The sequence below is a fragment of the Elgaria multicarinata genome, chromosome 7 (assembly GCF_023053635.1).
Source record: "Elgaria multicarinata webbii isolate HBS135686 ecotype San Diego chromosome 7, rElgMul1.1.pri, whole genome shotgun sequence".
In the NCBI taxonomy this organism is placed as follows: Eukaryota; Metazoa; Chordata; class Lepidosauria; order Squamata; family Anguidae; genus Elgaria; species Elgaria multicarinata.
Genome location: NC_086177.1, coordinates 73,957,628 through 73,981,050, shown reverse-complemented (window position 1 = coordinate 73,981,050; position 23,423 = coordinate 73,957,628). Strand labels below are relative to the sequence as shown.

Sequence of the window (23,423 nt, the reverse complement as noted above, 5' to 3'; positions counted from 1 at the left end):
AATTTTTTTTAAAAAAGGAAAAGAAAAAGAAAAACCTGCCAATTGTTTAGATTCAATTATTTGACAAAACTCCATTCCATCTTGACCTGTGCCTAGATTTTCTCTGGATTGTTTGAGGAGGGCACATTACATTGCACCTCATTAAGGTGTCGTACAACACATGGGTTTGGTACTTTGGATAGCTCCTTTAGCATTCTGACTGGTTCTGAGTGAAATCCAGAGCAGATTCACAGCCCCACTGACATCGGAGCCACCAGCCTCCACTGCTTAACTGGAAAAAGTCCACTAGAACTATTATAAATAACAGGCACTGAAGCTTAAGATCACCAATAAAAAGAGCACGGGCTTTAGCGTCTCAGGTTACATCATGAACAAACAGCAAAGCAAAAACCTAGTTGTTCTTTTCAGAGGGCAGGGCAGAGCCATATTTAGGGGAAGTGACCCTGGCAACTGCCTAGGCCAGCCTTCCTTAAACTGGTATCCTCTAGATATGTTTGACTACTACTTAGAAAGGACGGGGCAGCCCACCTTAGGTGCCAGATCTGTGGATAATTTTTAAAGGACAGCAAAACTGTCAATTAGTCTACTTGTACTATCACAGTGGGTGGGTTGGGAGGAAACATCCATCACCAAGATATTGTGGTCCATCTCCCAATACGGGAATAAAAATGTATTGTTCTCCCTTTCCCAATGCATTATAAACAACTTATTCTCCATTAAAACCCAATCACTGCCAAAACGTCAAAATGAAAATGGTGGACTGGAATAAACCAGGAAAATTAAGGACATGGCTAATCTTCTTCTTCCATTACTGTTACAACAGAGTAATGATGGATTCCATAGTTGCAGAATCTTGTGACAACCCTCAAGACAGCTGAAATTTGCCAGGAAAATAAAAACACAGGCAAAGTGATCCACCCAGAAAAGTGTGTTTAAATCATCAAATATCAGCAAGACCCAAGCACCAAGCCCTTACCTGCTCCAGTAGCCCAAAAATGGAGCTGTGTTCCATCAAACAATGTACTCCATGCAAAAAAGGTAAGTATATAGCTATTTAATCCTCTCTGTCTCCTTTACAATAATGAGAATTATTTGCATTCTGAACTCTAAGTCCCAGATATCACCAATTTGCCAATGTAGGGCTGCATTGTTTGGTTTGATACTAATGTGGTTGATTATTTTCATTCTGGGTTTAAGCCAGGAAAGGGATTTCATTCCCTGGATTTTTTCCATGGCCTGTAATCCTAATGATGCTATAGGGTTCCCTTCATATTAGACAGCTTGAAATACAACAGTCCACGTTGGGATCACGTTACCGGTAGAAGAATCATGCAATTGACCAAAATACATTCTTTCTCATCATGGCTTCTACTATTTAAGGAGAAAACAAAGTGTAATCACCTTGCAAAATACCATGTTTTTAAAATAGCATGCTGAAAAACTTGTTTGAAAACTTTTGTCTGTCTAACGGACTTAGGTAACCATAGCAATTCACTATTAAAGCACAATGAGACAGCCAATACAGGACGAACAGAAAAGAATTCCAGTAATATGGAACCCGCAACCTAAATATGAAAACAAGGGTTTTGAAATGCTTCCAAGGATCTGATACTTAGATTTACTCGCCTAGAAGCAATGAAAAATCATTTGTAGATGGGATGACCATGTGTCCCGTTTTACAGTCCTCTGTTTGAATGGCTGTCCAAGTCCAGTTTGCATATGAAGAATCATAAGAAGGCAGAGCAGCAGGGGCCTTGAAGTTGCCCATCATCAGTTAGCAGTACCTGGACAGCAGACCGAGAAGGCATGCGGGTCATCTGGCCACAATCTCCCCTTACGGTGGAAGATATGCCATTTCTATTTCTATTAAATTAGTTATTTCCAGCTTCACATCTATACATATACATTCACATATGTGAACTTCATCCAAATCTATGCCCTCTTTTTTTTGGTGATAAATTTCCTTTTTGGGGCAATATGCATGTGGCCACCACCCTACTTGCAGACCAGCCTTCCCCAGCTTGGCTCCCTCCAGATGTTTGGGCCTGCAACTCCCATCATCTTTGACCATTGGCCATGTTGGCTGGGTGGTGATGGGAGTTGCAGTCCAAAACATCTGGAGCGCACCAGATTGGGGAAGGCTGTTGCAGGCCACCTTTCATTATGGTCAGGAATTTCTCCAAATCAGTGTACCAATCCGTATTTTCAGGTCTCTTCCCACCTACGATCTCAACTGCTGCTAACAAAGCAATAGGAATGAGGGGTGAGGGAGAAGAAAAGCACAACAACTGGACATGTTTCTTCAATTTGTCTCCTTTGGACTTCTTTTTGGTTTTACCATCTGACATGTCTTTGGCATTCTTCTTCCATAGTGGAATGCAGCCTTCCTCACCTGGGTCCAGATGAACTATAATTCCCATCAACCCCAGACACCATGGCCAATTATCAGGGGCAATGAAAGTCATAGGCCAAAACAACTGGAGGCAGGCAGGATGGGGAAAGCTGGTATATATTTTTTTTTGGCAGGGTAAACCCTCCAGATGTTTTAGACTACCGTTTTCATTAACCCTAACCATGCTGGCAGGAGCTTTGGCCAAAACATCTGGAGGGCACTAGGTTTTCTACCCCTGGTTTAGGGTGAGAGACTAGGACTTGGGAGATTCAGGTTCAGATCTGCACTCAGCCATGACCCTGCAGCAGTCATGAAGCTTAACCTACTTCGCCGAGTTTCTGTGAGGATAAAAATGGGGGCAGGAAAAGAACTTGCCTGGAGTTCCTTTGAAGACAAAATATTAAAATAAAATGGAGTAAAACATAATAACATTGGAGATAACTCTGGAGTAGCAGCAGCAGCTTTCCCTTTCCCCTGGTATTCAGAAGTACTGCAAGTTTTCCATTGTTGTGGTTAGAAAGATTGCTTAAATCTGCATCTATAAAATGCAGATTTTCTGTTTCTGATGCACTGTTTCTGTGATATCATCTTGAGAAAGGACTAGAGAGTTTTATTCTTATCACTTTGAAAGGCTGTCAGTTGTGGTTTGTGATCAAAAAAAATATGTTAGCTGCAGGAAGCCAGGCAAATACAGACCCTTGGTTTCCTAGAGAGGCAGCTGAAGTATAACTAAAGATAAGGTTAAAAGGGGAGAGCTTCAGCTGTAAGCCATAAATGTTTAGATTCACACTATGTGTTGTTGATTACAACGGGGATGTGTGTGCTTGTTGTGTTGTTGTTTTTTAAATCTCATTTCCATTTATTTAAATATTTAATTTGATTTATTACATTTATAGCTGAAGCTCTCTGGGCAGTTTACAAAAGTTAAAAACAGTGAACATTAAAAAGTAAACAAAATTTAAAACCATCAAAAACATAAACAGTATAAAAACCAATGTTATCCATTTAAAAAACAACAGTTCTGGGGTCCGTTAAAAAACAAACAAACTTAGCATTGTTAAATGCTATTAAATGCCTGGGAAAAGAGAAAAGTCTTGACCTGGCACTGAAAAGATAACAATGCTGGCGCCAGGCAAGCCTCATTGGGGAGATCATTCCATAATTGGGGGGCCACCACTGAAAAGTCCCTCTCCCTTGTTGCCATCCTCTGAGCTTCCCTTGGAATAGGCACCCGGAGGAGTATCTTAGATGTTGAACGCAGTGTACGGGTAGGTTCATGTCAGGAGAGGTGTTCATCAGGTATATTTTGATTAATTTTTATTTGAATATTTTATATGTGACATTGAATATTAAATATGGAGTACAGTTAAAACATCATCATAAATGTTGTCCATTGAAGACATGCATTTAATTTACAAAAATAATAATCCTTGTTTTGTCCATTCAACAGCCTCCTCTTTAATATTGTATTTGGGATTGCACTTCATCCCTTCCACATGGCCCCTTGAAGGACTAGCCCTGCAAAGAGTTGTAGAGTTTGGCCACAACCCAACGCAAGAGTTTAGTGTGTGCTAAGCCTATGAAATCATTTAGCTAGTTTAGTTGTTTGTCTAACCATTTAAGGATTCATCACGGTGCACAGGTTCCTTGGTTGAATAAGGAGAACTTAATGTTTGACAGGATGGGAACAGACTCAGAATGATTTTCTACAGCTTAATTATTGACCCGGTACTTATTCAGGTGATGCAAATCATGCCAATGGCTTGTTTGGTCCAATTAATTAACCAATATAGTGTTTGAATTATGTGCCCTTTGAAGATTTTCTACAGCCAACATGTCTGTGCTCACTTTCACAGCGTGGAAAGTCATGTCAGTATGGCCAGTAAGAGCGATGATACAATCAAGACATAGAAAAGGCAGGGGGAGAAGAGTTACTATTGTGTAGCTTGTTATACTGTATAATTTCATCCCTAATCCAGCTGTAGTCATGTGCAAAAAAGACATTTACATGCAAGCTGGAGTGTGGAAGAATTTGATGTGCATCCTGTTGAAAGCAATGCAGTGCAGATATATCACATCCAACTTACTCCTGTAGCTCCTAATCCTGCAATCATATGTATATGTTCATTTTTGTGAACCGCCCAGAGAGCTTCGGCTATTGGGCGGTATAAAAATGTAATAAATAAATATACAGAGGCCTGTTCATGGGAATCAATCTCCTTTCCTCAATCAGAGTGTTCAAGTATGTTACTTAAAAAAATTAATGTTCATATATCAGCTCCTTCCCACTTTAACGTTGTATTTAATTTATTTTTATAAGTATACATTACAAACAACACTGCAAAATCCAAATTCCTCTCTTATTAAAAAAAACCTCACACCATCATTTAGATTGACAGGGCAGTCCTATACTTATCTAATCAGAAGCCCCACTGAGATCAGTGGGGTCTGCTCCCAGGTATCAGCGATCCTACCAGAGGAATACTACCATGGGGGGTGGGGCAGCAAAGGCAGAGGAACCAATTCATCCAAATCCCAGCAGGGTTCATTATTATTATTATTATTATCATCATCATCATCTCCATCCTGATCAAGGCGGGGAACAACAGTAGGTATAAAATACATAAAATACTGACTAAAAACATAGTATACATTGTTAAAACGTCCTAAAAACATCCTAAAAGCATACTAAAAGCAACCTAAAAGCATCCTAGCATGCTGGTATGGTGGAAGTAGGGAGGAGTCACAGTTTTCTCCCCCTCTTTTCCGCTGTCTTTTTATTTTACAATTACAAGTGAGAAACTTAGCAAGCTGCCTTATACTGAGTTAGACCATTGGTCCATCTAGCCCAGTATTGTTGAAACTGACTGGCTCCCTGAGATTTCAGGCAGGATCCTTTCCCAGCCCTGCCTGGAAATGCCAGGTATTGAACCTGGGACCTTCTTCATGCAAAACAGAGCTTTACCAGTGAGCCACAGCCTCTTTCCTTCCTATTAGTTGCAATGGGGGATAATTGTGTATGCCAGCTCCAGCACTGGAGTACATTCCCCCTAATTCTGGGGGAACAGGAAGGCCATGGATCCTCTGGATCCAAGTCTTCCCTCAGTCTGCTCCTAAGAAGCCCATGGCCTTTTCAACAACTACTGTTGAAGCCCTTTTCAACAACTACTGACAGAGCAGCCAGAACTGTGGGGGTTTCTGCAGTGGAGGGTATGTTTGCATTCAAATCTCTCTCTCCATGATTGGAGCTCATTCTCTGCCTTTGGAGAGGCAGAGCCGCAACATCCTCCTAGGGGCCATTGGACTGCAGCCTAAAACATTTTTTTAATAGGTAACTTGGTAGCTAAAGTTATTATTTTGATGAGAAATTCATCAGTCAGTATACTTATATAGCTTTATATTGGTTGGGCTTGTTTCAAACCAATAGTTCCCATTCCAGAAGCATTAATAAATGGCCACCAAAAGTTATTTGAGGGAGGCTGGTGGTGTCCTACCTAACCAGGTCCAATCTCTTGCACAAATTTAGTCATATTTGAAAGGTTTTGCACCCAGTCAAACTCTGCAGGGAGCTCAGGATTTTTTCCATTACTGCGCTTTTGACAATCATACTGCAGCTAATACATTTTGGATCAACTTTGTATAAAACAAGCATTATTTTCATCCCTGAACCAATGTGACGTTATTAATGGACGACAGCATAAATCATAGTTCCCAGTTCTCTTAGTACCATCTTCTAAGAATGCTTAACATTAAGGAATGTTTCATGTGACATTGTTTGGTAATCAAAAGGAGCAACTCCCAACTTTATATCAACAGTGTCTTTTATTAAGCTAGTTTCACACAGAGCAGTTCTGTTTTCTCCTTGCCTTTCTAAGACACTCTGTCTCCTCCTCTTCCTCACTTCCTGTTCCTCCTTCAATTTTCACTTCCCTGATACATTGGGTTTTATTTCTGAGCTCCATACACACTGTCTCAGTTCCCACACCACAACCCAGGCTGGTGGTTGTTTTTAACCCAGGGTTAAACTAACACTAGCTTGTTGGAGGACAGACAAGCTAGAGTTCCTGGTGTGCACCTCATGGCACCTCAACCCATGCACAGAGTGGGAGCAATTGAGCAGCATGCACCAGCATGCACAGTCACAGCAAGCCACTCTGGGTGAATTTCCATTTCTACTTACCGTTCTGGATTTTAATAATTCAAGCCATGTGAATCTGGGCAGGATGGATTGTTAGGGTGGTTAACAAGCCACCCAACTAACCAACCTGGCCAGGTTCTCATGTAACAACAAGCTGCAGCACGCCCCTACTGCAGCTTGAATTTTCAAAATGGCTGCTGGCACCCCAATGACAAGCCTCAGAGGGAAATTCACCCATGGTTTCTAGTGACATGTGAACTGGCCCAAGATGCAAATCGAGTCACAGTAACAGGACAGGTCCAAAAGGTGGATATATGTACCTGTATCCTTTCTAGCACAGGCTATTTCCAGTGTGATATTCACAGTGACATTTTTACAGGAGTCAAATACCCAAAAGTTCAACTTACTTTTTAAAATTCTCTTTAATATTAAACATATAATAAGCTATTAGGAGTTCCAGACCAAGTTACTGACTGATCTTTATCCATTATTTCTAGATCAAGTAGCACTCCTTTTAATGTAAAAACTCTAAGTATCCCATTTCCTTTGATAATAGGAATAAAGATGAGGCCCAAATTCCTTGCCAATATATTCTGTGCTTTCTAATAACTCAAGAGACATTCGTGACTGAGTCACTTGCAAATGAAATAGATCATTTTTCCATATAATTCTGTTTATTCCCATATGTTCCAGCCATGGAAATTATACGTCTGAAACCTGTTGTAGAGAGTCCAAACTAAGTTATGATAGTATTGATCTGAAAAGCTCATTAAAAAAACTCATTGTTTCCAGGGAGAAAGCTGTACTTGATAACATTATTTTAGGAAAGAGTGAGTTCATCAGAAACCATGCAAATAGAAATGTTCCAGGAGAAAGAGTTTGCCGCAAGCATCTCAATACCTCATAGTAATTTTGATAAACGGATGTCTATAAAAAGCATGGAACTTCTTTGTGGTTTATAGTGCAATTCTCTGCATAACTACTCAAAATATGGCCCATTAAGTTCACTGATATTTATTCCCAGGTAGGTGTGCTAAGGCAGCAATCCATAAGCCAGCTTCAAGTGCCCATGGGGGGATGTTTACAACTGTTCAAGCATCAGAGCCACTGTTGACATTATGCTGTTGGTGTTGAAGCCACTGCACCATGGTTCCTTCCTGAACAACCAAGGTCACATGGTGTGCCTGGGCACATAGGAACCCGCTCTGCAACTGCTGCTCTCCATAGCAGTGCTGACCTAGTTTCAGGAGGACCCCCAGTGCTTCTCACATTAGCCCAGTTGAATGTGAAGTAGTGTGAAGTAAGGAGGCGGCCTCAGAAACACTGGAAATTAAGTTCTGGCTGAGCTGCCCAAGAGTTCCTTGAAAAAAGGCTTCAATTTTTACAAGTTGTTATTTGTATCTTCAGGATGAAGTTAAGTGAATAACCCTCTTTTTCCTCTTACAGTTTAAGGGTTAGAGCCAATGTCATGCTAGCAGAAGTCCTCTAGCGTAATGGGGCTTTCTCCATCTCTCGTCCCTCCCTGTAGCCCTGTGCGCCACTGGAAAAACTGCTCCTGATGGTTTTTCAGCACTCTGGAGCAGATTTTGCAGGCACATGGGAGAGGGGGCTGTGGAGAGGAGGGCTGGCCCAATTCCATTGATAGAACAGCTTCCATCAGCAGAATTGCAGTGTTGGACCCAACCCAACATCTTTAAATATTCCTCACAGTTAATATCTATTTCTTATAGAAGTTTTCAAAGGTTTAAGACCTTTGAGAGTTTAGCAAAATGCATTAAAAAGCCAATGAAGTGACTTGCTAATGGAAACATTACTTAATGCAAGACTGAGACCAATAAAAGGGAACCAAGCCCTTCAAAGAAGTGGTGAGCATTCAGTCCCAGCAGATATAAAGATCCAGAGATAGGAGGAAGTCAGATGTCTTGAAACAAAAAAAAATGGCCATAATACATTACTAAAATAGTAAAAACAACACAAAATGTTGCAGCATCTTAAAGACTAACAAATGTATTACATCTTAGTAATGGACTACTGTATACTTCATCAGATACATGAACTGGATCTGAAGTTACATGTATATAGTACATTTGGTTGGGGAAAGGAATTATAAACAATCAGGTCAGAGAGAAATGAAATGTAGAAAATACTGGCAATGATAATTATATTAACACCAGCCATCTACAAATGTATTCGTCATCAAGGTGCCACAAGACTTTTTTAAGCTTTTGCTGCAGCAGACTAATATGGCTACCACTCCAGAAATTGCTAAAAGAGTGTACATTACGCAAAACAAGACCATGGTTTCTTGAGCTGGAATATCTGGGGCAAATACACACATGTGTGTGCACACATACACAAACATATGCACAGATATTGGGTTTTACAGGCACAATTAGTAAACCTTAATACTGGCCGTAGTATTAAGATTCATTCTTGGGCCAGTATTGCGGTTCATTTTTAGCTTTTAAAAATCTTTATTCTGAACCAATAGCCTGGGTATGTATTGTCTCCAGCTTAAAAGGGAGAAATGGGTTGAATTACCATCATCAGTTTATTACTAATTAAAGTATCTGTTGTTCGTAGGTTTTCCTTTGTCAAATAAAAATGCAATCCGGTGCATTGTTTCTGGGATTTATCATTCTTCTGTTACTTGGTAATACTAAGTGTTCTCATTCAGTCACAAAGGCAATATTCTATTCAGACATGACCTAGGGATGCTAAAATTATATATCAAGCATTGGGAAGCACCAGGTGCAACATGAGTACTATGCCTCTGTATTTAATGGACTAATGCAACTTCCTGACAGGACTAGTGTAGTAAGTGAATGGCTTAACTTACTAATTCAGTGGGAAAACGTATTAGCTATTACATCCCAAAAGCTAGTCCCAGACCAGGGCAGGATCTATACTACTGCTTATAACGGTTTATAATGGTTATGACAACTGCTCAGGCCCAGGACACATTACATATACCGTTTTCATAACGTTTTTAAAGTGTTATATCCTGCTTGGTGTAAATCAGCCCTTAGGAGGTTTTCTTTCCCCTACCGTCTAAGCCAATAGCATGAACAGAACTTGGTGAAATCCACCCACCCTCTGTTTTCCTAGTATCAGTTTCTCACTTTGTCATTGGCTGTTCCACATGGAAGACTTGGGAGGTAGATTTTACACTAGTGTCGCCAAAGATTCATCTGGAGACTACCGATATGATTTTAACAGCAATTTAATTTGCAGGCCTCAGCAGGTGATGGACATAGCAGGGTCAACCCCGGTTTGTTAGTACTTGTCCCCGGTAAAGCCTTGTGCCTTATTTTGTCTTTTGGAGGATGTTCTTTGCAGTTGACATGGCACCGTTTAAAAATTCCAGTCTCTAGAAGAAAACTAAGTGCCAAACTAGACAAGACATTAAATTCATGATGTTGATGCTAAAGGGGAATTTCCTGCTCATTGAAATTACTCCTTCAGAGAAGAGATCTTCCTTAGGGCCACAGGAAGGAAGGAAAGGGTTAAATTACCCCTCCCCATACAACTGTTTTTTTAGAAAGTAGGAAATGGAACCCACTGCTTGGGCTCCTGCCCCAGCCACCATACTAAACAGTGGTGTTTTAACTTGGTTCATGGTTTAATTTGTTTTTAACTGTGCATATTTATTGTTTTATACTGTATGCTTTTATCTGTATGCCACCCTGTGATCTTAATGATATAGGACGGGATAAAAATGTTTTAAATAAATAATAATGTGTGGATAATGCTTGGTGGCAGGGGACTTGTATATCACATACAAAAGCCATGCTCCTTAGAAGAACAGAGAGCTCTGGAACCTTCTAAACCAGGCCTCTTGAACCTCAGGACTGCGGGCCAAATCCAGCTCACTTGAGATCCCATTCCAGCCCTTTTGGTAGCCATGCCCCCCTTCACCTGGGCCCCAACCCCTTCAACTGACTGCCAAACGTTTGGTGTTTGCGGCCTTTTGTGTGGAGTTTTCCCCCATTTTAAAAGGTAGAAATACCTTTCCTAAGGCTTAGTTACTTGCCAGTAAGAGCTTTAAGCCAATATATGCTGGAGTTTGGGACATGGACCTATGGTCCCATTGGAGTCCACCAGGCAAAGAGCCTTCAATGTGGTGGCCCCCTTCCTATGAAATTCCGTGCCATTAGAGGGCAGGCAGGCAGCAATACTGCATTGCTTCCGGTGCCTCCTAAAAATGTTGTCATTTCAGGAAGCTTTCCTTGAATGACCAGCTGCAGTTTTATCAGAATTTTGTGTTTTAAAAACGTAATTTTTAAAATGGTGTTTTTATTCTTTCATTTTGTTGTTCACTGCTCCGAAGTCTTTTGGGTGGGGAGCAGTATATAAATAAATAAATAAAACTTTTGTCCCCGCCCCTTTTGCCTTTGGGCTAGGCCCATTTTGCTTTCACCTCTGCCCATAACTGGCATGCGACCTATGAGAGCTTCTCCACCATTGAATTCAGCTCTTTGGCTGAAAGAAGCTCAACACCCCTGATTCAAACCCAGTATCTGCCAAGGTATTGAGGTTTTATGGGCAACCCTAGACCTGGCTGATCGCTCAGGACTCAAGCTCAAGTTAGTGAGCTTTTGACTTCCTCATCTTCTACTCTATAAAGTACAGCTGAGGCTCCTAACTTGCAGGGTTAAGACGCCAAAAAAGAAGTCATGTTTGTGAGGATGCAGCAGTCCCTATTTGAAAAAGGCCTATTAATTCTATAAAACAAGGGCAGCTGAGAAATGGTTGCATGCATATATATATATATATATATATATATATATATATATATAACCACTACCCCTGTACTGCAAAAGGCTGAAGCTGTCAGGCCACTTACATTCTGATTACTAAATATTTTGAAGTCATGCTATTTCTGTCTTGTTTATACAGAGAGAAAACAATGTCTTTCGATGCCTGCATGATTTCAACTTCACAGCGTATGAAATGTAGGCTCACTATATAAGTATGCGTATGTGGCGGGGGCGAGAATTTGCATTTAGAGCAAGATTTAGCTCTGTAGTGTAGATCTTCCCCTCAGTTAAAATTATGAAGGGAAAAAAGTTGTAAAATACAAATTGATATACCCAGTATGGGAGCCGTGTCCCCTTTTAGGTATGATTTGAGAGAGATTAATGAGCTTAGATTGGGGTCCACACTTTCTCTGTTGCTAAAGCACAAGCAATTCTCCCCGTCAGTGCCTTGTATTTTTGGCAGGTTTGAGCCCCTCCCCCTCCCCTGCCTCCCAAGCAGTGAGATATAGGCGCTGTATTAGAAAATCATGCTAACTAGAGGCAATGACTTTTAAGGAGGATTTGATCATGCAGGTTTGCAGTATTTTAGCATAAATCTAAAACACACACATGTGAGACTTGCAAATTGGCTACTTGATATTCATCCCTTGCACTCGAAACACAGAATCTTGAGTCACAGCCAGACTAAAACTAGTATTTCAAAAAGCATAACAAGAAACAGTGCAGCAGCAATTTAAATCTTTAATGGACAAGAAAAGTATTGACAAGCAAGCTAGTCCATCTAAGATCAGATGTTGCATGGTGGCTAAAAGTCTATGGGTGCAATCCTTGGCGTGTTTAGACTGAAAAAAGGGCTTCAACTCCCAGCATGCTCCAGACAGCCTAAGTCCACCCCACGCTGCACTAGGGGGATGATACTGAACTACAGCACAAGGTTGTTGTAAGGATTACAACCAGAAAATGTGTGTGAAATGCTTTCAACGTTTTAAAACATAACAGCTTTTCCCCAGCCTGTTTTCTCTAGGGCCTAACCTACACCTGCCATTTGTCCCAGGGTGGACTTAAGATTGTCCTTGCAGGTCCAAATGAAACAGCTGATCCTGGCGTGTGTCCCCTGGCGATGCTGGAAGCACAAAACCCCGTGATCATCCTTCCCCACTTCCGAAAGGCCTTCAGGTGTAGATTAGGCCTAGATGTTTTGGACTTCAACTCCCATGTGCCCCAGCCAGCATGGACAATCGTCAGGAATGCAGGGAGTATATTTCTTTCTTTATTATTTAAATACATTTCTATACTGTCTGCCATGTAATAAACAGTAACAAACATACAAAGATACCTTAAAATAAAACAAACAATTAGCTGTACTATATAATCAGTGGCCATAAATTAAAAATAAAAATATAGGTGTCATGAATGAATAACTAATGAGTTATAGGCCAAAACATCTGGGGGTAGCAGTTTTGGGGAAAATGTTTGGAATCTGTTAGCTGCATATAGCTGAAAGGAAAATTCTACCTTCTGCTGGTTTCCAGCTAAAATGTTGTCACCTGTGCATGCACTGGAGAAAGAATACGACAGTGTGCTAACTTGATCCTATGGTTGGAGATACCCATAAAACAGAATACTCCAATGTCGGAGCACTCCAAATGGTCTACGCCCAGCTGGCAAAGCCTGGTAGGGTAGGAGGAACAGTAAAGGCGCTTTTAGCCTCTCCATCCTCTGCAAATCCTTTTTGTACTAGATGAGCTTCTGAGCATATCTAACTTGCTCATCTTGCCGGGCGAAGGCAGAGCAGCTGAGAGGCTTTTGGAACTTCCAGATCCAAAAGCCTCTCCCCTCCCCACCCACTGGCGTTCCCTCTTCTTCCACTTTCTGAGGTTAGACCTCCAACTTCTTTCTGAAGTGACTGGGAGGGGTTGGGGCAGGAAATTCCCCTCTCAGATTTCCCCCTCTAAGGTCCTAATTCTGTCTATGGCCTCTGAACAGGGAATCCTACAGCTTCTCAGATGCGGTTTAGGGGACCACAGGATTGCTCTCTAAATCAATTAAAAAAAGATTATTCTCCCACAAACCTTTGGGAATGTTCATGACTTGTGTCAGGCTGCACATGAAAAGGAGAAAAATATGTAGCTGTTCCTTTATGTTTCAATCGGTTTTTCAAAGTTTCTTCTGAAATTGAAAACACGCTTAAAGCCAACTTCCTTCAGTGTGCATTCGTTTAGATTAATTAAGACTGCTGCTTTTATGTCAACACAACAACAATGGAACATTTGCAATGTATTTCTTGAGGTCTAAACAGTAAGAAACAAATTCATGCAATGTTGGTGGTAGCCTGAAGCAAATGCCTTAATAACCAGTTGTTATTTAACATCGAATTAAGTGGCTTAAGAGGGTAATTAGATACATCTTTAAGAGTCTTAATTTAATGAATTGCACCACAAATATTCCCCCAAGCACAAACTTGGGCTTTTTCCCAGCATTGTTTAAACTCTTACAGATACTAGAAGCTGTACATCAAAGTATCAAATACATGGGACAAATTGTGCATCCTAGTTACGGCATGAGAGCCTTCCATTAGCATCTCATGGTTAATGAGTGCCACCGTTTTACCATTTTGCCTAACCCAAAGAAACGAATTTCTAAAAATGAAAAATGAAAAGAAAAAATGTCAGCCTAGGCCACCTAAGACGGAGGATGCTTTTAAAGACTGTTCCCTCATTACAGAAAGATGGTTAAAGCCACTTTAATACTAATGGAAGTCTTTACACCATGCTGAATTATAGTAATTCACGATAATTACATGAGCCTCTAAGAAATGTTGTTCAGAATTTTAGATCCAGATTCCTCCCTTCATTTCATGCATAGCCGAGGAATTCAATCTTTTAAAATTCCTAAGGGAAATGACATGAGCCATACTTCTTGGACTGGTGTGCAGATCAGAATTTAGCTTTCCACAAGATTTTGCACTTCTGAGTGCCACATCACAGTTTTGGGCAGTTTAACTGAATCGTAATAAGCATTAAAATATGTATTTTGAGAGAAAGAAGCAATTAGAATAGCTTCAGTCTTTCAACCACTATCCTTCAAAACATTATCAGTTCTAGTTAAGTTACAGCTACGTTATAAGGATCCCCAAGCTATAAGGTTACACTTTGCATGTGAAAAGTTCCAGCTTCAATTTCCAACATCTCCAGATAAGGCTAGAAACCCCGAGAAGCTGCTGCCAGTCAATGTTGACAATATTGGGCTAGGTGGACTAATGGTCTGACTCATTGGGCCTGTTCAGATGACCTGCTGAGCCATGGTTAGGCCACTAACGCTTTTGCAGCAAATTGTTAGTGAGCGTGTTTAAACTGTAGTTATGTGGCCAGCATGGTTCACACAACACACTAAGCCATAATGCTTAGCACAAAAAGCTTAACCACCGTGGCTTAGCATGTCATCTGAACAGAACATTATAAGGCAGTGTCCACTCTGATATACACATACTCTAGTCTGTACTGCCTTCTTTTTATACCCACCCAGTCTCATGTGAAATTACTAGGGCTGCAACATTTTGACTGTAAACCTAGGCGTATCTTGGTCTACAGTAGAATGTATTTCCAAGTAAACAAGCATAGGATTGCATTGCCAGTCAATTAATTTTAGATTAACCAATTAAAAAACAAAACATGATGATCAACTAAAGAAGTGCTCCAGATTAATCAGGCAGAAAAGATATTTTTAATACACCTATTATAAAACTGCAGTTGGCGCATGTCAGAAGAGGATATGTGTCTTCTAAGATAAGTCTTGAAACTATGGGTGTGCATCATCTAAACTCTTCAAAACTTTTCAAAACAATGTTTTCATTCTCATGCAAATTTAAAATAAACCAACTAAAACTCATACGTTCAATTAACAATCTTTAAAATTGTTAAAGAAATTATACCATCAATTTTAGTGTGCTTTATTCAGCACAGTAAGACTGCATTCCTATGCATATTTTGATTTTTTTTCTGTCTAAACATGCATAGGATTGTGCCCTAAATTGTATGGATGGAATCTCCCTCCACAGGGAGGCCTTGATCTCCACAGTTTGGGCCACCCCTATTCCAAAATTCAGCATGCTGTGGCCAATGTATGTAAATTTCAATGACATTCTTTGGGCTGGCCCTACCATTAGGCAGAGTGAGGTGGGGAGAAGAATGTCATTTGTTGCTTCACCTCAGGAAGCAAAACGTCTTGGTCCAGCTCCAAATAATGCTAAGGTAAAACACTAAGCCCCCCTCCCAAAAAGGCCAAATGTCATGATAGCCCACAAAGTTTCAACAGTTTAGCTTGCATTGAAATCTAGATTGCCCTAATTTATTGTCTTGAAAAATTGATTCACTTACCTTGTCTGCAGATTGAAAGGTAGGAAATTTCAAACTTGCATTCTACAGTGTATGAACAGCTGTTGGGAGACATAAATTATCCATAAGTAAATACTTGCACATTCTTCATTTTTATTTTAAAAGAGTTGACTCCACTTTTTAAAAACAGATCAGACAGCAGGGATGTGTTTGTATTTATTATTTGTTTATTAATAATAGGTTGGCAGCTTTTTGTCAAGTACAGTACGTGTGCACGTGCGTATGTATGTATATAGCACATGTGACATGGAAAGAGAAAACAATGTGCCAACCACTGCAGTCCAATGGACAGAGAATGTTAGGATTTGAATATGTGAAGTTAAAGTCCATCTTCACCTTGTGCATGAACTTTTGAGACAGCTACAAGCCATTTGAGCCACAATGTGAGCAATTAAGACAATAGTGGGCAACTTGTGGTCCTCTAGATGTTTTTGTATACAACTCCCATTACCCCTATCCAGTATAGCCAATGGTGAGGGATCATGAGAGTTGTAAATCAAAACATCTGGAGGGCCCACAAGTTGTCTGCCTCTGAATTAAATAGCAATTCAGAATATGACTGTCATGCCCCCAGTGGATGAGTTATCTTCAGAGCTAGAGGCCCCAGAAACCCAGGACACCCCAGACCAGGGGATGCCACCAGACCCACAGAAGCCTGAGCCCTCATGGGAGATAGTTTAAGGACCATCCCTGACAGGGGAAAGGGATTCTGCCTCTGAGGCAGAAACTGAGAAACTCACCCAATACACCAAACTTTCCCCCCAACAGGGGAAGATTTCTCCTAGCAGCTGTAGCTTCACAGCTGAGGGCCCAATCTGGAAACAGCTTTGCCAGGGATGGTCATGTCCTCCACATTATATAAGCTGATCTAGACCAGTTAATTACTTTGCTTGCCAAATTTGGTAGGGCAAATTAAATGTGGGTAAGAGCCGACACATGCACATTAATCAAAGGAGACCTTAGACAAGGTGGAAAGTTAACATAATATAGAAGCCACCCCTCACCAGATCCTGCCCTGAAATAGGTGTCAGCTGTACAAATGAAAACTTCTGCATAGTACTCAGTACAAAATTTAAATATATGTTGGCTATATTCTAATATTACTCATTTAAAGGAATTTGTGTAAGGGTCTTGCAAGCTATATTAGATGCATCATTTGTTGCAGTGCAAATGTACATATTTGCACAAACAAACCTATAGACCCCAATTCAAAAGGTATAAATATCTAAGGAAAAAGGAATTATATCAAGAGTTATGAATCCATGAGGCATAAGTATAATTTCCCTACGTCTGCCTAGTAAAGTATGCTGATCATATTTGTCTCACACTTCCTTTTAAAGAAACTAATTCATTTATTATTATTATTATTATTATTATTATTATTATTATTATTATTTCACATCTTCTTGTGACCCAACACATCAAAGCTAGCTAGAAGCACATAGAGGTGTACAAAATTATGCATGATTTGGAGAAAGTGGATAAGGAGACATTTTCCCCCTCTCTCATAATACTAGAACCTGGGGTTATTCCATGAAGCTGATTGGTGGGAGATTCAGATAAAAGCTGATTGGCGGGAGATTCAGATAAAAGGAAGTACTTCTTCAAACAGTGCATAGCTAAGCTATGGAATCCAGTACCACAAGATGTAGTAATCATCACAAATTAGGCTTCAAAAGAGGATTAGATAAATTTCTGGAGGAGAAGGCTATTAGTGGCTCCTAGTCCTGATGGCTTTATGCTACCTCCAGTATCAGTGGCAGTATGCCTATGTGCAGGGTTTGCTGGGGAACATGGGCAGGAGGGTGAGTTACCCGTTGGCTGCTGGTTGGCCACCGTGTGAACAGAATGCTGGACTAGAAGGACCCTTGGTCTGATCCAGCATGGCTCTTCTTATGTTCTTCAATAATAAAAATATGTTTCTTGTTGACTATGGAAAATTATTAATGACTTCTACATTTATTATAACCATTTTAGCTATGAAAAAATAACTCATTTTGCAGAAACTTATGGCTAATAGGAAATTGACTAGTTTTTAGGAATATTATGATAAATGTTATTCAAAAACATTATTATATATTGTTTTGTAAGTATTTGGTATGATTAGAAAGCTTTTGGAGAACGTTTCTAGGAAATGAGCCAAGTCTAACTTAGTTTGGAGCACAATAAAATGGGGAGCTTGGAAGTACCTTGAGATAAGATCTTTATAATGGGGTCAAAGCTTTTTAAGAGAATGAATTATTCAATGACTTTGAATTCGCTATAAAGAGTTTCACTGAAAGTCTACTGGACAAAAGTCTTCATTCCACAGGTCAGGATGACCATAATATGCAAAATCTCTAATCTACCAACCAAAGGAGCAGCAAACAACAACAACAACAACAACAACAACAGCTTTCAAGACTATTTGCCCTTTCAACCCTTCACTTGAAATTTATTTATTTATTAATTCAAGAAAATTTCTAACCCACCTTTCAACCCCTTATGCTGCTTTGACATTAACAATGACAACACAAAAGCAGATTTTTTAAAAAAAAAAATGAGATAAATACATCAATTAAATCATTAAAATACCAGCAACTTGAAAGACACATTGCCACAGAGTAAAGGTATGATGGAACAAATAAGTATTTTCTGCCCTCCTAAAACTCAAAACAACAAGGGTTCGACAATCTAGGCGCTACTCCCAAGAAGACTCCGAAGCGAAGCATGGAGCAGGGCCTCAAACGCTGCATGCATCGCGGAAGTGGATTCCCACCGGAGAAGACTTTAAGATAGTCTGATCCCAAGCCATTTCAGGCTTTCTAAAAACCAACACTTTGAATTGTGCCCGGAAATAAATCATAAGCCAGTGCAAGTGGAAGAGAATTGGTGAAATATGCTTTAAGGTGCAAACATTAGCAACTGTGGCAGAATCAAAGGTGGACATGGTTAGGCCCCTGCCAAGGGGCCACAACCCAGCAGGTGCCCACTGACAAGACTGCCCTGGAGTTGTTCTTTCCCATGCCTCTTGCTCTGGCCCAGACAGTGGTGGTGAGAAGGAAAAGCAGCAGATGCCTCTGCCTATCAAGTAAGCAGTAGCTTGAGGAGGAGCAATCACAGCTGGTGACAAGGAGAAGGCCCATTCAGGGTGCCTTGTCCAAGGGCCCTCAATAACCTGGAGCTAGCACCCACAACCCCAGTGGCCCCTGCATTTTGTATTAACTGGCATATCTAACAAGGGCGGTCCCATTTAGTCATTGCAGTAGACCAATCTGGAGGTGGCCCAGGACTGGGCTTGGCACAAGCTCTTCCAAAGATCACTGGTGCTACATTTTTCCAGCCAACTCGGCTCGTCAGAGAGAGCCAGAAGGTGGTTGGTGGCTGCTGTAGGGAGCCCTACTGGTCACTCTCCCAGTGTGACTGGCATTTACCACAGTGTAAGAGCTCCCCAGAGCACCTGCTGCAGTGCCACTGGGTGGCAGCTCTGGAAAGCCCTGTTAGCCACAGTGAGAAAGCAACCAGTGGGGCTCTCCAGAGCACCCACCCAGTGGCACTTACCCACCCTGTGGGAGACCGTCCTGACAAGAGGAAAGTGCACAATTCACTGTCAGAATGAGCCAGCCGTGGTCATTCCGAATTTTTAAAGCTAGTTACCTGCTATTCAAAACCATCACTGTCTTCTCCTTGTTTCTTTCTGAGCCCACCTTGACAAATTTTGATGCAACATTTTCCAACTACATACCTCAGTAGGAATTGTGCCTGAGAACATTCCCATACAGAAGTTATTGTATATAAAGATTGTCCCTCCCCTCAAAATTTTTATTTAGGTATCATTCTATAATATTCATTATTTATAATGCTTTTGGTAACACTCATGCACATAAACTGACACATGTTTATTTGGATCTCGGTTCCATTATATTTCAGGGGCAAACTCCCAGGTAAGCAAGCTTTAAAATTACAATCTACAAAGACTTTATAAATAATAAGTTTAGATAGTCTTCAGAATACTCAGGGAATTAATACCTACGGGTAGTGAACATACAAAGGAGGTAGGGTGAATGTGAAAAGAGGATAGCAAGGCCCTGAATGCATGTTTGGAGTCAGTCTAAATGGGGTTTTGCAAGTACAGATGTATGCATGGAAAGCACCCCCTCCATGGATCTGAATACTGATTGGCTAGATTTTCGCCCCATGAAAGAAGCCCATGTACTCATGTAGGACACTTTCAGGTTGACAGCAAATGCACAGTGATGGGGAATTACCAGCACACATGATGGCATCCATGGGTCAGGACAAATATAAATATCCTTGCCACCACCTTCATTCACTCAGTACCCACCAGTATACAATATCTGAATAGACTTATAATGGTATACTTCTGCTGCTCTTTCCCCAAAGCATCTCACATTCACATTAGTATTAGGAATAAAGACAAGTTAGAATTTCAAGAATATCTATGGGAAGTAAAATCCAGTGTCTAGGACTTTATATTCTGTAATTCAGTGGCTTTCAACTTCCTAGGGATCCACATACAGCTATTATTGTTAATTTGATCTAAGAACTAACCCAAAAGTAGAACTCCCTATAGGTCAGCTCTTATTCAAGCTGGTGAAAAACATCTATTTGGCCAAAAATTCACAAAGTGATCCAGTAGCTTGAGGCAACCCTCAGCTTTGGGATGGAGCCATTATGTGAAATGGCTCCACCCCAAGCTTTGTTTTGCTGATTAGTCAGCCTTAATTCCCATGTTGGAGGATTGCAAGTTTTGCTACTCCCCTGTAGCTCATGATGCTCCAATGACATAAAATACAGGAATCTCACAATACACAAGGAACTGTACTGGAATTGGGGTCAACGTTGTTTCCACCCCAGTGCAATCTCTAAACCTTGCCCCATGATACCAGATCTTTCAGAATTTCCTGCATCCTCTGAGTTTAGCAGCAATCCTCACATTAAGGAAGAAAGGAGTTTTCCAGGCAACAATTTATTGTTCTCTCTTGTAATGCAAAGTATGTTGGGTGACTCAGTTCTGGAATGGGCAATTGACCCATCAGCTTTACAAAAGACCTGCTATTGGTGGAGATGAAAACTGCTTGAACAGGTTTGTAGATATGGATCTGAAACAGTTGTCTGAATACTTGGTCTCACCTTGGGAGCATGATGGGCACCTGCACTTGAAAAATTTTCTCTGCACCACTGGTGATAATGATACTGCTTCCACATCACAAGCACCAGCCCTTAAAACATCACTGTGCATTATTTACAAGAGTCTCTTGCAGACACAATGATGACTCATGGCCATAGAAGAGGAGGTGAGCACCAAGCACTGTTTAGAGCAAGGGTGTACAAATGTTTTGGGCTACAAATTCCATGATCCCTCACCATTTGCTATGCTGGCTATGGCTAATGGGAGTTGTAGGCCAAATACGTGGAGGGCCACAAGTTGCCCACCCCTGTCTTTTACAGAGAGCTAGAGGAGACACAGAAAATGTATGGACACATGGTTTTCAACATCTCTACACGTTTCAGGGTGCAAGAGTCCATCTTCAGGGGGGGAACTTGTCAAATGCAGTTACACAAAAAATATTCATGACTAGACAAGAGTGTAAGGAAGGCAGTTTTGCCTAATGAATGCTTGGTGTGTATTAAAAAGCACTTAGCAAACACTCTCTCCCTAAAGGATGACTTCACAGCCCAAATTGTACTGGGACACTGAACCAATTAAGCACTCAATAAATGTTGTGTGCACTTCCTAGAACACTCTGTGCAACTATGATGACATATCATCATCTGGAAGCCGCTGTTCTCATCTCATATCTAAAAATGGCTGGGAACCAAGTCACATATTATAACTTCAGTATGGGTATCGCATGGATCCAAAGCCTCATGGGAACCGCTTTGTCTGGGTTGGAAAGGGTTAAATTTCCTCTCCATTCCTGATTCTATTGATCACCACCATCAACACACCTGGACGAAGCTATTTGCATTTTAAAAACCTGCACATTAGAATGTAAAAAGATCATGTCTACTTTGGCTGCAAGTCTACAACTTGGTGAATGGGTGCCATTGAAACTAGCAGGTTTTACTCATACATGGTTGCATGATTACACCCTAACAATTGGTTTTTGACAGCCATTGGGATAGGGAGCCTAGGTTTGTCATTTGTGGCATCACATCAAAGTTCCCTGGTCAACAAGTGGCTGGAGTAGAGGGTTTTAAAAAACTCGACCTTACTATAGAATTTCTCTTGAACTACATCCCAGTTCTTCTACTCAAACATCAGGCCTTGCTTACTTATTTTTAACACAGCATGACTACTCCTCCCTAGGTAGTTATCCACTCTTGCTTAGTGGTCACACTTTGGAAATCCAAAAGGAAGACTTTGGTTTCTCCACCCTTGGTCTTCAGCTCCAGTCTCTGTGCCCTCTACTTGAGCCATGATGAGAGAGCAAATAGTTTACTATTTGTATAGAACATTTGTGGTCTTAGAAACTGGCCAGTGCTGAAAAATGCTAATATGCTTACAAAGGACCTGAGGTATTTTGCTTTCACCAAGCAAGTTCACCTCTTGGACAACTTTAACTGAAAACAAAACAAAACAAACAAGAATTCTGGAAAATAAAATTTCACAGAGGGAGAAAGGGCAGCCTTTTAATAAAAGAGTTTTCCTTGTTAAATGGGAAGGTCTACTTTTGGGGGGAAAGATGGTAGGTCTATCCCACAGAATTTCATTTGTGGGTGTAATGTGTGAACTAGCCATTTTTGCAATAGCTTCATTCATCATAATCATCATCAAAGAATTTAATTCATCATCACCATCCAATCCCCTGCTTGCTCTTGCTACCTGTTCATCTGCCCTCCCCAGGTATATGAGCAATGGCAAAAGCAGGGAGAAGGAGAAACAACCTCCACTCGCTTTGCCTTCCTCTTCTAGGAATTGGTAAGAAAATGAACCCAAAGGGAAAGGGAAGCAAACTGGCAATGGTGGCTATGGTAGGAATATGGACCAGCTGAGGACACCTCGTCCAAAGACTCACCAAGATCTGGATCCAACACTTCCCTGGCAGATAATTCAGTAAAGCAAGATGTTTTCCAGTTCAGTGCTCAGAAGTAGTGGGATTGTGACTGAAAAATATTAGCTAATTATTGAAAAAATCATTATCTGAAGTCAGTTCCCCAGGACTTCACTCTACAGTGTCCTTCTAGATAGTACAACAATATGGAAGGGCTACAGATCAACAGGTTTTGTTTAAGCTTAGAAACTGGCAACAACTGCTTACACTGAACACTTGTACCAGTAGTGAATTAACTTAAGTGGCACAATATAGCTATTCTGAAGCCTGACATCTCAGGTGCTTTTCTATTACTTAATGAAGATAAATTCCATGCCTTTGGGAAGGAATCCCAATGTCCAACTAGAGCAGGAATGGGGAACATCCAATTCACAGGTGAGTAAAGCTGGAGTGCGTTCAGGGTGATCAGAGGTCTGGAAACAAAGCCCTATGAGGAGAGACTGAAACAACTGGGCATGTTTAGGCTGGAGAAGAGAGGACTGAGGGGAGGCATGATAGCACTCTTCAAATACTTAAAAGGTTGTCACACAGAGGAGGGCCAGGATCTCTTCTCAATCATCCCAGAGTGCAGGACACGGAATAATGGGCTCAAGTTACAGGAAGCCAGATTCCGGCTGGACATCAGGAAAAACGTCCTGACTGTTAGCGCAGTATGACAATGGAACCAGTTACCTAGGGAGG

At 40.8% G+C, this 23,423-nt stretch overlaps 1 protein-coding gene across 1 annotated transcript in view; it reads right to left on the bottom strand.

Annotated features, from left to right (window-relative positions):
* Positions 1 to 23,423, bottom strand: part of SULF1 (sulfatase 1) — a 125,183-nt gene that overhangs the window by 94,402 nt on the left and 7,358 nt on the right. The window contains exon 2 of the mRNA XM_063130815.1: positions 15,667 to 15,725. The gene's annotated coding sequence lies outside the window, so the exon portion shown is untranslated. The remainder of the gene's footprint in view (positions 1 to 15,666; positions 15,726 to 23,423) is intronic.